The sequence below is a fragment of the Ictidomys tridecemlineatus genome, chromosome 5, assembly GCF_052094955.1.
Source record: "Ictidomys tridecemlineatus isolate mIctTri1 chromosome 5, mIctTri1.hap1, whole genome shotgun sequence".
NCBI classification, from domain to species: domain Eukaryota; kingdom Metazoa; phylum Chordata; class Mammalia; order Rodentia; family Sciuridae; genus Ictidomys; species Ictidomys tridecemlineatus.
In genome coordinates, this window is record NC_135481.1 from 108,074,492 (window position 1) to 108,089,696 (window position 15,205).

Here is a 15,205-nt window from a genome sequence, read left to right on the forward strand (position 1 = left end):
CAGTTCATAGATGAAATTTTTCTTTTTTCTTTTTCTTTTCTCCCCCCATTGTTGTTGACCCAGTGATAAGGAAAAATGAATGAGAACAGGGAAGATACTGCTCACAAAGCCTTCTAAATATACCAAAATGTAATTGAAGACTGTACTTAGGTTAGAAGGAAGACAAAAAGTGTTCATAAGGTAGTGATTGTATGAGCCAGAACTTGTTACTGTCAATAAAGAACTCCAATGTAACCAGCATAAGTAATGAAAAAGAAAGACTGAGCAACCTATCAGATGGTGATTACAAGAGTAGATGCAACTTCAGGACCACAAGAACCAAGAATAGAAATGATCATTAACTCTGTCACCTTCTTGCTTACCACACCCATACTCCATCTATCATCTGGGCTTCTCTATGCACAAGTCTCACTTGTTTGAAGGAAAGATGATGGACAGCCTAGAATCACAACCCCAGCTTACTGAGTTTGTACTGTTATGAAGGTCTTCTTTCTTCCCAGTAATTGTGGATCAAATGCATAAGGAGCATGATTGACTTAACTGTATCAGATGCTCAATCTGCACATTGATAAATGCCATCAGGTGTTGGGAGCCGGCGACCGCACCCTGAAAATGGCGCTGGCTTCCTGCTTCTGATGACTCAGCGGTTAGAGTTGTTAGAAGTAAACAACTCCTTGTAAGGCTGTGGGGCTGGGCTCTGGCCTGCTTCTGCTGCGCTGTACCTATTAGACTCTTCCACGTAGTGCTGGTTCATTGGCAAGGCTGGGTACTTAAGCTAGGGCAGACCAACCGCTGGCGCATGCGCTTTCTTCTCTTGTTCCTGTTTTCTCATCATGATTCAAAGGTCCTGAGTAAACTGCTGAAAGAAGAATCCTGTGTCGTGTTTCCTTTGCCGGCGAGGGGTCGCGACAATCAGGAGGTGAGAATTGGGGAGGTATGGATTCATAAACAATCGTTCCCCATTCTAACTTTAACTGGAGAAAAGGGGTAGACAAAGGTGGTAGATATTCATCGCAGAAGTTGTGGTTTGCCTATGCACCATATACAATACCTCACTTAAACCTCCATGAAGCATTTAACAAGGTGATATTATTATACTTATTTTAGAAAAATTGAGGTTCTGAAATCTTAATATTAGTCATTAGAACATACTTATTGTTACCTTCAAAACATGTACATGTTCTATGACACAATATTATATCTCCAGGAAAGACAGATGTCCTTTACTTATCAAAGAAGCAGAATATTTTATCACTTCTTGTCAAACTATGAAGACAAAATAAACCATGCTAGATACCTAGAAATTGGTAGAATTCTCATTTTTCTTTAAATTTGACCTATAACTTCCAAAAATGTCTGTTATCAGACTTAAATATAAGAGATAGCATCTTGCTCCAACTGAGATTAACAAACTGTAATGGGAATCTCCCAGCTACTTTATTATACATGAGGAAAATTTAAAAAGCACAGCTTTCTGATTTCTACTTTCCTTACCAACCACAATGAGGCTGATTAAATTAAATGTAATGCAAGATTTTTAAAGAATGAACTCATTTATAAGAAGTTAGTGTTTAAAATAGTGAATATAGACTTTTTCAACAATTCCTTACCTTTCTTGAACATAGGGATAAATATTTTACTCTGATATGGGTTTATAAGTATATGCGCTTCTCTGAAGTTGAAATTGTTGCATTTATTGGAATGAGCCCCTGGATATGAATGATTTTCCAAATATTTATTTTAAGGAAGTAGGACAGAAAAGGAGCAAGGTTATGTTCGTTCCAAAGACCTTATTTTAATAAGCCAAGAAAAATTAGACTTATTTTTTTTTCATGTTTAGAAGATAGTAGTATTTTGGTCAGTTTCTAAATCTCATAATGTTTTCCAATTTTAAAAATGGTCTAATTTTAAATGTTCTTTTTGTTGTTTTATTCTAAGTTTTTTTTGCTCTAATATCCACCCTTTTTAGTTGGCATGCAAAGGTTGGGCATTCAATAACCACCCCTGATGAGTAGTTTCACTTTCTGCAGTTTCAGTTAACCACAGACAAACATGGCCTTAATATATTAAAAGAAAAATACCATGAATAAAAATAATTCATAAATTTTAAATTGTTCACCAGTCTAAGAAGCATGATGAAATCTTGCATTTTCAGGCTTTGTCCCATTCTTTCTACCTATGACATTATGTCATACATTTTTCCAGTGTGTCCGTGCTGTATACACTACCCACCCATTAATCATTTAGTAATTGCCTTGTGTATCACACTGACTGCCAAGGTATCACAGTGTTTGTGTTTAAATAATACTTATTTTACTTAATTATGGTCTTGTATTACAAGAATAGTGATGCTGGAAACCCAGACTTTCCAAAGACCAGTCATGAATAACTCCTTTCTAAGTGAAAAGATGAAAGAACAGTAAGATATTTTTAGAAGGAAAGATCACATACACATTTTTATAATATACTGATATAATTTTTATTTTATTGTTAGTTATTGTTAATGTGTTAATGTGTCTAATTTCTAAATTAAACTTTATCACAGACATGTACCTATAGAAAAAACATATATAGAATTCAATACTATCCATGTTTTCAGGCATCCACTGGGAGTCTTGGAACATATCTCTTGTGAAAAGGGTAGACTACTGTAATTAACAGCACAAGGTATTGCAGAGCAGGTATTAATATACTTTTACTAATTCTTTCCAAGATTATGTATAATTTTTTATGAGCTCACACGATCAAGAGATAATAACATAATAAATAAGTAAATGATGTCATTGTGAAGTTTTAAAAAGCACTGGCAATAGTGTTAAAAATAATTTTCTGACAGGGAATTTTGTAGATTGATCCAAAAAAACATTTTTAAAATATTTTTATTTTATTTATTTATTTTTTATGTGGTGCTGAAGATCGAACCCAGGGCCTCGCACATGCTAGGCGAGCACTCTACTTCTTGGCCACAATCCCAGTCCCCCCAAAAGAACATTTATTAAACACTAAAATAAACAGAATTTTTTAGAATATGGACCTCTCATGGTTTTGATGTAATGTGCCCCCCAAAAGCTCATTCATAAGACAAAGAAAGAAGGTTCAGAGTTGAAATGATTAAAGTTTCAACCTAATTGATGAACTAATCCAATAATATGGATTAACTGGGTGGTAACTCTAGGCAGGCAGTATGTGACTAGAGGATGTGGGTCACTGGGGGAATGCCTTTGGTGTTTATATTTTGTTCTTCTCTTCTTTCTCTTGCTATATTGTGAACATATTTCCTCCACCCTGCCCTTCTGCCATTAATATCTGCCTCACTTTGAAAGATATGGAGTCAACCAACTGTGAACTGAACCTCTGAAACTGTGAGTCAAAATAAACATCTCTTCTTCTATGATGTTTTTTTCAGATCTTTTGGTCACAGCAATGCAAAAATTAAAACAATGGTCACCATCAAAAGACACAAGGGATTTCCCATCTGCTGAGGAGGCTCTCATATAGTCCATGCCAACCATAGCCCATAGAGAGGTGGAGAACCTTTCCATTCTTGACTACATATGCACCTTGACCCTGCAGTTCCAGGATGCCATGAGTATTGCTAAAGTTCTGGAATTTTAGTCTGGGATATTTAGAACACCACATCTTTTGCAAGTATTCTTTTCCAAAGACTCTCACAGTACAGAGATTTTTAGGAAGAGACTTGAAACAACGGGGTGAACATCCACAAGTCTCAATATAGAGAAATGTGACAAATGGCAACACCCAGGTGCCAGGTGAAATCCTAAGTATCTCCTTAAGTGACTAAGTATTTCACCGACCCACATTGGATTTGGTTTTTGACACTTCTGAGGGTTATAGGTCCTTAATATAATGCAGTAAGTACCTGTTAGTACTTCTTTAGAGAGCACTAAAGCCATTCTCTGAATAATGAAGACGCTGAAAAACCCTTTCTACTGGTTCCCCAAACCAGTATTAATTATAAAGGGATGTCATCTTGTTCTTTATCCCCTTCATAGTTAATCTCAGAGTTAAGGAGAATTTGTAAATAAAAAGATTAGGTTGAGTACTTAAGGATTACATAAGGATTAGTGAGCATTAACTCTTTCTCAAGCTCTCTTCTTACCAAAATCTTCGTAAGACCTCTTATTCATTCTTCAAGAACTGGTTGCACTCAAATAAATTATTGAATTTTGACAAGCACAATGGTCTAGTCAATAAGCTAACATACAGAAAAATTAAATCTCCAAGTTTAATAGCTTGTAAAAAACAAGGAGGTAAAATTTCCTTAACAGGTCAGTTTCACTGTCTTCTTAGAGCCAATTTAGATGATGACTTAGAGAACATCATACACAAATGCAATAAAAGGTTCTCCTTTTATTTTTCATAATATTATTTTTCAAGTGAGCAACTTTTCATTTCTTATTCCCCAATTTTGTTTTTAAGCCTATCTGATCAAAGTATGATTAAGATATTGACCGACTATCTGGGTTGATCTTCAATTGAGAAAATAATGAAGATGGTATTTAGGGAACTTTGAATATTTGCTTTAATTATACAGTAAATTAATTTGTAAACTACCTTTAAGTAACTATAATGATTGACTATTTTCTGCTTACCTATGTCCTAACTATAATTTAGAGATGTCTCCATTGACTCTAGTTCCTGATTGTAAAATTTTATTCTAGTTGCTGATATGTAAAACCATTTACTCTTTTTTTGTTTGTTTGTTTGTTTGTTTTAGAAGCTGGTTCACATACTGAGATAGACAGGTGACAGGAAAATATAGTGGAAATTACCTGAGGCATTGTGAGCAAAATAAAGCCTCCTACCAAATTTTGCCTGGAGACAGCTCTGGAAACCCATCACTCAGGCTTCATGATCTATGTAACTTCTGTCAAAGAAGTTTAGCCTACTTTAATAGAAATAATGTTGGGCTTTGTGTCCATATTATGGAAAAAATATTGAGAGAAATCAATTTATTCTCACTCTTCTTGAGGAGTTTACAATAAGCTGAGATTTGTAAAAGTGCATCTGACTTGATAAACATTTGAGCAAACATTTTTCACACAAAAAAAATAGTTCAGATGAAAAAGAACACAACTTTGATGTTAGGATTTGGAAGGCAAAAATTCAATTTAAACACAGAAATTGTAAGGATTGCATTCCGAATATTTCTGAATATTTCTGGGGGATTGAACAGATGTCAACATGAGAGCTGTTAAATAGGATTCACAGAGCCAAATGGAATAGACAAGGAAGAGTGAACATTGGGAGCTGTAGTAATACTGAAGATGACTTTTCATTTAGTCGTGAAATGTTAGTACTGGCCTGCCTCTGTCTGCATCACCTGTCTACCTAGTTACTTTTATTAGACAAAGTCTCTTATATTGCTATGAATTCCTTTCCCAAGCAGCCAAATGGTCTTTACAATCCATAATGTGCTTACTAGTGTGCTTTCATTTATAGACTTAGCTTCAAATTTATTAATGGAGGTAGAGTGGTAGAGTGGTAGAGTACTTGCCTAGCATGTGTGAAGCACTAGGTTCAAAATATTATTGGCTATTTTAAATTCAAATTTGAGTAGAATTTGTAATAATGTTTCCATTAGATTTATTCAATGAATATCATGTTTCTAAAATATTTTATCATCAGTGTAGTTTATAGTGTTTGTACAATACATTCTGATGTGGCTTCATTTGAACCCACGACAACACTGTAAAATGGATAGGAAGTATTTTTTTATTTTGCTGTACAGTGGAAGAAATTTGAGCTTTTAGGTCTAAAATAACTGTTTTCATTTTTCAAAGGTAGCAAAAGACTAGTAAGAAACTTTGCAGAGAAAAGGGAACTAGACCAGCACAGAGTGGTAATTCGTCTCTAAGCCATAACTTCACTTCTGGAAATCTGCAAAATCTATAACTCCCTACAGCAATTGACATGGATAAAAGAAGCCCTGACCAATCAGAGTAAGCAGAAAAGTTAAAGTATTTTATTTTCATTTATTCATTCCTTCCCTCATTTATTTATTGTCAATGTTGTAGTAAATAATCATGGAATTAGGTACCAGTTCTAAAACTAAAATATTTCCAGGAACTTAATATGCTCTCAACCTCCCCACTCCCTATATTCTTATTTTCCTTAGAAGTTTCCACTCTTTAGATGTTTGTACTTAAACACACAAAATTTTTTTAAACCAAAAATAAAAATTTGTTTTTCTTTAATTTTCTTTCTTTCTTTTTTTTTTTTTTTTAGGGTGACATGATCTTACTATTTCACCCAGGCGTGGCTCAAGGGATAAGTGATTCAGGAACCTCAGTCTCCTGAGTAATGGGTAACACTGATGTGTCCCACCATGTCTTACTATTTAATTATTTTTCAATTATCCAATTATTCCAAATTTTAGTTTAGTTGCAATACATTTATTTTTTCCCTGCCTTACAATATTGTATAGTGACCTCAAATTTTTAATTGGTTTTCCCATTGAAATTTATTTTTTGTCCATTATGAAGTGAAATACCATGAACAATTCTTGGAAATGTCTTCTGATACACATAGCTAAAATTTATCTTGGGCCTATATCTAGCTCTAGATTTAGTGAGTCACAGGCTATGTGAATATTCAACTTTGTGAAACAATGACATATTGTTTTCTGAAGTTATTATACTAATTTTCACTTACACCAATAATGTAAAAGATTATCCTTTGATTTACATGGGTATTGTCAAACTTCCCAGCTTTATTCAGTGAAGTGGTTGTAGAATGGTCTCTCATTATGTCCTGAATTTAAAATTTTCTGGTTACTAGAAAGATTGATGTTTGTGCATATGGCTGTTCAATACACACTCAAACCAACATCTCTTGACCTTTTCCTTATTGATATGTAGAAGTTTTTTATAGTTTCATACTAGAAATTCTCTGTTGATTAAATATGCTTCCCTTATTTTATCCTGTTTTTATCTTTAATATTTTTAAAGATGTCTTTTGATAAACTCAACTTTCTAATGTCAAGATAGCCAAAAGTATTATTATTTTTAGATATGGTCAGGACTTTCTGTGTTTCCTCAAGTCCTCCCTATGTTCACATGAGATAAATATTCACCCATTTTATTTATCAGTTTTAAAATTATTCTTTTCATGTTTAACTGCTTAATCTGTCTGGAGCATTTTTCTGTGCCTGGTGTTAGAGATCTTATTTTTAACATAGGTATAGTGAAACTTTTACCTACATGTCTTGAGTCAGTCCTTCATAATTTGTTTTGCTACGTCTCTGTTATCTGCAGTTCTTATTAAGTGACTCTACTTCTGGGTCACTGTTCTTATGGGTCAGAACCTCCTTCCTCCATAAATGCTGCACTGCCTTAATTAACTGTGTGTTGTTGTAAGTTTCTCTGTCTTTTCAAATTTTTTCCTCAAAATTATATTGGATCTCTTTCCTAATTCAAAAATTTATACTCATTTTGTAAACATTATTTTACTCTGAAATACAGAACACAAAGAGGTGCATAAAATATAAATGTGCAACTGCTTAAAATATTATAATGTAAGCAAAAAGAAATAGAACAAGTCTTTACCCTCAGAGGCAGCTCAAAAGTCTATTCTCAGTCATAATCTCCTTCTGTTACCTGAATGTGATCAGTGTGTGACTATTATTGATAGTCACTACCTTGCTGTACTTTATATCAAAGTGTGCTATAACAAAGTAGTGTAATTTTGGCTGATTTTGAATTATTTTATTAGTGGAAAATATAGAATTATTTTGTGTCTGGCTTTATTTGAACAACATTATATTGTATAGATTAATCCTTGGTGTGACATATAAATTTAGTTCATTCATTTCTATTTCTATATAGTATTCTACCATGTAAATAAATACTACAATGAATGTGTCTGCTAGACATCTGGGTTGGTTCCAATTTGGAGTTATTAAGAATAGTATCCTGGGCTGGGGATGTGGCTCAAGTGGTAGCACGCTCACCTGGCATGCACGGGATGCTGGGTTCGATCCTCAGCACCACATAAAAGTAAAATAAAGGTGTTGTGTCCACCGAAAACTAAAAAATAAATATTAAAAAACTCTCTCTCTCTCTCTCTCTCTCTCTCTCTCTCTCTCTCTCTCTCTCTCTCTCTCTCTCTTTATCTCTATCTCTAAAGTTCTAAATATGACTGTAACAAAGTCCTTCATCTTTTCCTTTGTGGATGATACGTATCCCAAGTATGAAGATATTTCTGCATTATATTCTAAAAATTGTACATAGTTTTTATATTGTATATCTGATACATTTATAATTAGATTTATATTCATTGTGGAATTGCTTTTTTGGCATATGGTGTCTCCTCTGCACTTAGGATATCAACTTGTTTCTAAGTGTATACTAAAAAGTTTAATTTCTGTCCAATACTCAACATTCCTACTTTTTCTCAAATTAAGTGCCAATATAGCTGTGGTTCTGGTTTCTCTGATGTCATACATTTGAGTGTGTGCATACATGCTCTAATACTATTTCATTCTATACATTTTTTTAAGAAAAAGGAAAAAAAAAGAATATTTACTGCTTTGCTATCAAAGGAGAAACGCAAGGGACTCCTGTCTCAGAGGCTGTGATTCTCCCCCTCAGCAGGAATAGTTGGCTTTTAAAGAGGTGATTCAAAGGACACATTCCAAGTGTTCTCTGTTGGAGTTCTTAATTTGGGAGATAGTTATATCTGAGATCTTCTGGTACATCCCCAAAGTCTGGATTACTTCATTCTTACGGTGGGTGTGTGCTCAAGGACAGGTAAATCTGCCTAAAATAGGAAAGAAAGGTAATCCTGTTTCCCCTGAGATTAAGGATGGGGAGAGATTAGGGAGGAGCAGGGAGAGAAGAAGAGAAAGAAACCTGTCCATTTAAAACTAAGTTGCAGTGGCAGAGCACCAAGGGCTACGTTCAACACATAAAGTGGCCCACTGCTACATTTCCCCACTGTCAAATCTCACATTCCACTTCTGTGGAAAAGGGGGCAAGGACTTCTCCAAGCTGCTTCCTGCTGAAAGAGGGCAAAGTTGGGGAAAGTAACCCAAAGTCCTTGATCTCTATCAGGTGCCATATGGACAGTTAAGGGCATTCACCATCAGAACAGTCCAGAGGTCTATAGCGGCAGATGACAGGTGACTGGACAAGGCATATGTAGGGCTGGGAGCATGCTAAGACAACAATACACAAGACAGCAAAACATTACTTTTTTTTTGTAAACAATTAGCACAGTGGGGAAATATAACAGTGACTTAATCTTTTCTCTCCCAGGTGGCATTCAAGGGGTTGGAGCATAGGATATTTTTGAGCCTGACCTGTCTGCCTTATCGTTATCAAGATGCCATCAATTTTATGAGCTCCCCACTGACAATTGTACACAGAGGCTCCTTTGGGGGTCGTTTTCTTATACCAGGCATATCCATATGCAATGGAGGAGGCCTTTTCCATCCTTTTCTTTAGGCTTCCTTGAAGATCCCTTTGCAGAGGCTGCCTGCAAAACATGGTGGGCCTTAGTTTCTCTCTTTTTCTTTTCTGGGTTCACTTATTTATTCTGCCAGTCTCCCCAAGCATTTAGTTGCATGGAATACTGTTACAGTAAGAACTGCTCTGCCCCAGTGATTAATATCCCTTGGCCATGTGGAATGTCAAGGGAGACTATTCCTGTCCCCAGGCCATAAATTAACAATGCTGAAATCTCCTGCCACATCCTTGTGGCCCAGAGCCTCCAAACTCCATGGGCAAAATGGGTTGGAAGGTGGGGCAGAGGCCAGATTCTCTTTGACTGTTTTCTACAGCCCAGGTAGTTTTACTGTTTTTTTTTTTCCCCCCAATTTAGGGCTAGTGTCCATGACTACAAGGAGAGGATCTGCGGCTGCCTGGGGCCGGGCTGAGAAGCAGGGCTGGTAGTGCCAGCACTGGGTTTAAAATACTTAAGTATTTTTAACCTCTTCTTCTGGTGTTCTCCTGTCCTTGCACACAAGAGGCAGAAGAGGCAGTGCCTTTTGACACCTTCAAATTAGTTCCTGATGGTTCAGACCTCTTATCATGCAACTGCAATAAATGCCTTTACATACAGAATCTCTTTCATATACTTTACCCCTGACATACCAACTACAATGTCAAGATTTTATAATAATTCAGAAAAACCATTCGAAGTTAAGATTGTGTTACAGTAAACCAGATTGGCTTACACCTATTCAGCCAAGATCTCTCTGATCAAGAGACTACTGGTAAGACAAACACAGCATGGCCCATGTCTTAAAGGACCAGTAACAGACACAAAAATACATAGAAAGAGGATCACTGAAATCAGGGCTGACAGATAGGAACATGCACATACAAATTTCTTCCAGTTACTTTACTGTTGACAGACCAACTCCAACTGCAAATTTGTATAATAATCCAGAAAATTATTTCAAAGCTAGATTGTTACAGCAAAACATTATTCTAGACAGGTTTATAACTATAGATGGTCCCTCAACTTACTTTACCTCTGACAGACCAACTCCAATTGCAAGATTGTATCCAAAAAAAAAAAAAAAAAAACATCAGAGAAAGAGAGACAACCTGAGAAGAGCTCCAAAACCAAGGGAACCTTTAAATTGACCAGCCAAGATCTTACACAAGAGACTCCCTACAGTATCAATGCAGTATTAGCCATGTCTTGAAAGAGGCAGTAGCAGATACAAACAAAACAAAAACATAGAAAACCAGAAGGAATTCCCAAAGCCGAGGCCAACAAACAGATAAGAACCTAGAAGAGGTTTATCCTTACATTCTCAAATCCTGCTTAACCATGACTTTTATACCCTCAGAGAGGGACAGATGTTTCCACGAAGAGGAACCAGATGTTTAGAGTCAAGGATCTGGGCACGCACACTGGGGGACCTACAAAATAGCCAAGGATGTCTCCGCTTTACTGAGTTCAATTTCCTTTTTCTCAATGTAGATCTTGATGGAGAAACCTGTATCATTAAAGGAAAGAAGGTGGGAGTTTGGGGAACCAAAGGAGCTGCTAGGAAGATCCCTTAGTCCCTCCTCTTACCACAGAAGTAGCTCCTCTGCTTTGACCCAAGGCAAACTCATTTGTCTCGTATCTCTCCTGAATTTGGGTCTCAACAAATTTGTTAGCTCCTTGCAACTTCAGCATGGAAGTGGGGGGTTCTTTGGGGAGTCAGGCCTGCCCAAGAAATCTGGAGCAGGAACTGCTCTCAGGTCCCATCTGGGATGTCAAGTTTGTTGCTGAAAGCTCATTCCTTGTCCCCGAAGTCTATCCAATAACAAAAACAGTTTTGAGAAAAAGAAGAAAGAAGATATATTGCTTTGCTAGCAAAGTAGAAACACAAGGGACTCCTGTCTCAGAGGCTGTGATTCTCTCTATACAAACTTTTATAAGTCATTTTTATATGGTTCTCATCTTGTAAAGCATCCATTCTTTGATCTTTAATTTTCATGGACTATTTTGAATTATCTAACCAATATATATGTGTATGTATGTGTGTGTGTGTGTGTGTGTGTGTGTGTGTGTGTGTGTATATATATATATATATATGTATGTATATATATTTATGCACATATGTACATATGTGACCATTGAGTTTTGATTATGATTGCATAAAAATGATGAACAAACTGCAGGATATCTGTATCTCTACAATGTTGAATCTTCTATTCTTTATTTTTCATTAATGTTTCCCAGTGTTTGATGCTCTTCTATGTAGTAGTTTTTAAATCTTTTCAGAAATATTCTATTTTATGTAAAAATAGCCTATAAATTTATTGCTATCTATTTGCTATTTGAAATACTATTTTAAAGACATGTTTCTAATTTCAATATTGGTTTGTGTTAAGAATTTAGAAAAAAGAGATTTTCAGTAGAATGAATTTTTTTATATCTAAATAAATACATACATAATTATCTTTGTGTTGATTTTGATTTGAATTATATTAAACCTTTACATCATAATGATGGCTTTATGATATTCTATATGATATTAAGTATTTCTGTACATGACCATAAGCTTTATTAAGTTTATTTAACTGATTTTTGATACAATTCTATAATTTTTATATGTCTTATACAGTTAGTTTTCTGTGGATTTTTGAATAAAACTGTATTGCAAATGTTGAAACTGATCTATTTTTACAATTGCTTTCTTTAACTTTTTGCTTGTAGTATATGTATATATATATATATGTGTGTGTGTGTGTGTGTGTGTGTGTATGAAATATATAAGTCTATACATATTTATGTGTGTGTGTGTATATATATATATATGTGTGTATATATATATATATAGTTGACACTTGTATGTTAAATTTATCTCCACGCAGACTTAAAAATGTTTCACAATTAAAATAGGCTTATATTACTAAAATAGCTCAAATCTGTTTTTTATCCCCTGCTGAGTTACGGCTGCTTATATGTTTAGAAGGCATTTTGATTTTTCTTTTCTCTAAACTGTGAAGAAATGGTCCTTTAGATTTTCCACTCTTTTACTATCCCTCACTGCTTTGGGTTTACAAAAATATGCAGCTTACATTAAAACAGCTGAAAAATATCCTTTCCCTCTTTTTTGAACCACTTTTATGTTTAGAATATTATATTATATTATATTATTTAATCAAAATTACATATTAATCCTTCTGGCTAAATGAGAAAAATGATTCCTCTAATTTCTGAGATTATGGTTTCTATTGTTCTTGAGTATATTTTAGCAAGATAAAAGCCTTCAAATTGATTCGCAGTAAATTTACAGAAATTTTCTTTCCCTTCTAGCATACTTATTTTCCTGCAGTAATAGACCTGTTTTGCTCATAACGCTACTTCTGCTGTGGTTCAGCTCAGATTTTCTGTGATTACAAGAGCAATACCCATATGGGACATGCTAAACCAAGCCACATAAACAAATGATTGTTACCTCTTGATCCAATTGTGCTCACAGTCTCTGGTCAAATAAAGTCATTTGACTAATATTGACATTGGGACATGGACATACATTCAGTCTGTCTGGAGGCATGACACACTTGGGAATAATATTCTTACAGGTAAGGAATCATACAATTGAGAATTGTGAAATGTATCATAATGTTTGAAAAGAATGTCTCTTCTGCGGTTGGGATTGGGGCGTAGTTGTAGGCCATTTTGCCTAGCACGTATGAGGCACTGGGTTCAATCCTGAGCACCACATAAAAATAAATAAATAAAGGTATAAAAAAATTTCCTTTGCAAAACTGGAATGTGTTCATTAGACCAAGTTTATTAAATTTGTTGTTCAAATCTCTATGTCTTTATTGATCTGTCTGCTTGATACAACAACAACTAGAAGAAGTTCACTAGGAAGATAAAAATGTAGATATTCAGTAGACATTCAGTGAAATAGCCTCATTTTTATGAAAGATAATTAGATATATTGAAGAATTTAACAAAGCTATCATTATAATAGAACATTTCAAAATACTTCCTGTCTCTGGCCAAAACTGAAATAAAATCTTGCTGTACAGTTAAGCTTTTACAATTTGCTTTTGTGTAAATGTTTAAAAAAACCTTTTATTGTTTTTAAGACAATAAAATGAAGAATTAAGAAAATATTTAATTTAGAAGCCCACCTCTGTAAAGATTAGATCATCAGACTACTTTTTAATGAAGTGGTTTGTATTAGAAAAGACAATTATTTTTAGGTTTGCTTATTTATTTATTTATTCATTTATTTATTGTGTGTTTGTGTGTGTGTGTGTGTGTGTGTGTGTGTGTGTGTGTGTGTGTGTGTATGGTGTATTGGATATTTCACCTAGGGTGCTCAACCTCTAATGATGTGCTACACACCCAGCCCCTTGGTTTTAATTTTAATTTGAGGCAAAGTCTTGCTAAGTTTAGAGTCTGGCCTTAAACTTGTGATTCTCAGCCTCCCAAATTACTAAGATTATGGATGTATACTATTTGTAAATGTAGAAAAGATTATTGCATCTCAAATTGTATTCAACACAGATTTTACTTTACATTTTTTTTCATATGTAGCATGCTTACATGCAAAAATGCAGATTCTCCCCCAAAGTTCAAAATTCAAATATGCACCTGATCCAAAGGAAACAAAACTAAGAGAGATTTAGCTTTGCTTGTGATAAAGTAAGTCCAGAACTTTAAATTCTGGTTACATGTATGGTAAACCTGTGAATTAAAACATGAAAATAACTTAAAAAAAATTGCATTGAATAGATCAGTGTTTTCTCTATGTGTTGCTTTGATAGATTGAGTTGGAGAAAAAAACATGGAGGAATAATAACAAGCAGCAGTTGAAATTGACAGAGCAAGTCAAAGTTCCCAGAAAATTAAAAAGAAAAAAAAATTAGGGACTGAGAGCTTGTGTGTGGCTGTAGGTGTGTGTAGTTTTGTTGTCCCCGTTAAAATTAATCATCCTGTTTCCCAGCAAGAGTTTTGTCATTAACATCAAATAGAATTTTCTCAGCCAGAATCTCCAAGAAGTTTTGATTTTTAACAGAGTTCTTATTACAATGTGAAATTCCAATATGTGGCGGAGGGTAAAAGTTGAGACTGTGCCTGTCCTGGAGGAATTTCATAGTTTCTCTGTTGACATGGTTCATGTTATAGTAGAAAGAAGTAACTCTTCTGGGTTCTTTACAAAACTTTTGGCACATCACCTTCAGTGTATAGAAAAAAATATATTTCAGTTTACAAAACAAAATTCAGACGAAATTCTCCTCAGGCATGAATGAACACAGCATCTTTCCCGTATCAATCTGAATTCTTCACGGTTGGTCATATTCTGAACAAGTTCAGTTTCCTGTTCGTTAATTAATTCTGGCTATTTTTGGATGCTGTCTTCCATCAAATTGTTTATTGACAATGAAGTTATTATAAGATTCTCCATTTATTCTACCAAATAAAAAATGTTCATTCATTCATTTAATAAATCACATTGCAAATATGATATTAGGCACTAGAGCTATATCCTGTGCTTGACAGCCCACCCTACCTGTTCTCATGGTGTTATTTGAGTATGTTTTAACTTCATTAAGTATCTGGGAGGAAAAGTTAACGCCAACTTTGATTTTCATTTTCATCCTTTAAATGCCTGATTTTTTTTTTCATTTCTAATGGCCCTGAATAGGTTACAGGGATAATTTTCCTCTGCTTATGCTTAAATGATAAATTAAGGGTTAATAACAAAAGCCACTTC

At 34.6% G+C, this 15,205-nt stretch overlaps 1 long non-coding RNA gene across 1 annotated transcript; it reads left to right on the forward strand.

The window, feature by feature from the left end:
* Positions 1–552: 552 nt before the first annotated feature.
* LOC120886552 (uncharacterized) lies at positions 553–6,096 on the forward strand. Its single transcript, XR_005729571.2, has 3 exons — positions 553–919; positions 3,324–3,362; positions 5,805–6,096. It is a non-coding gene; the product is annotated as an uncharacterized LOC120886552 (long non-coding RNA).
* The last annotated feature ends 9,109 nt before the right edge of the window (positions 6,097–15,205 follow it).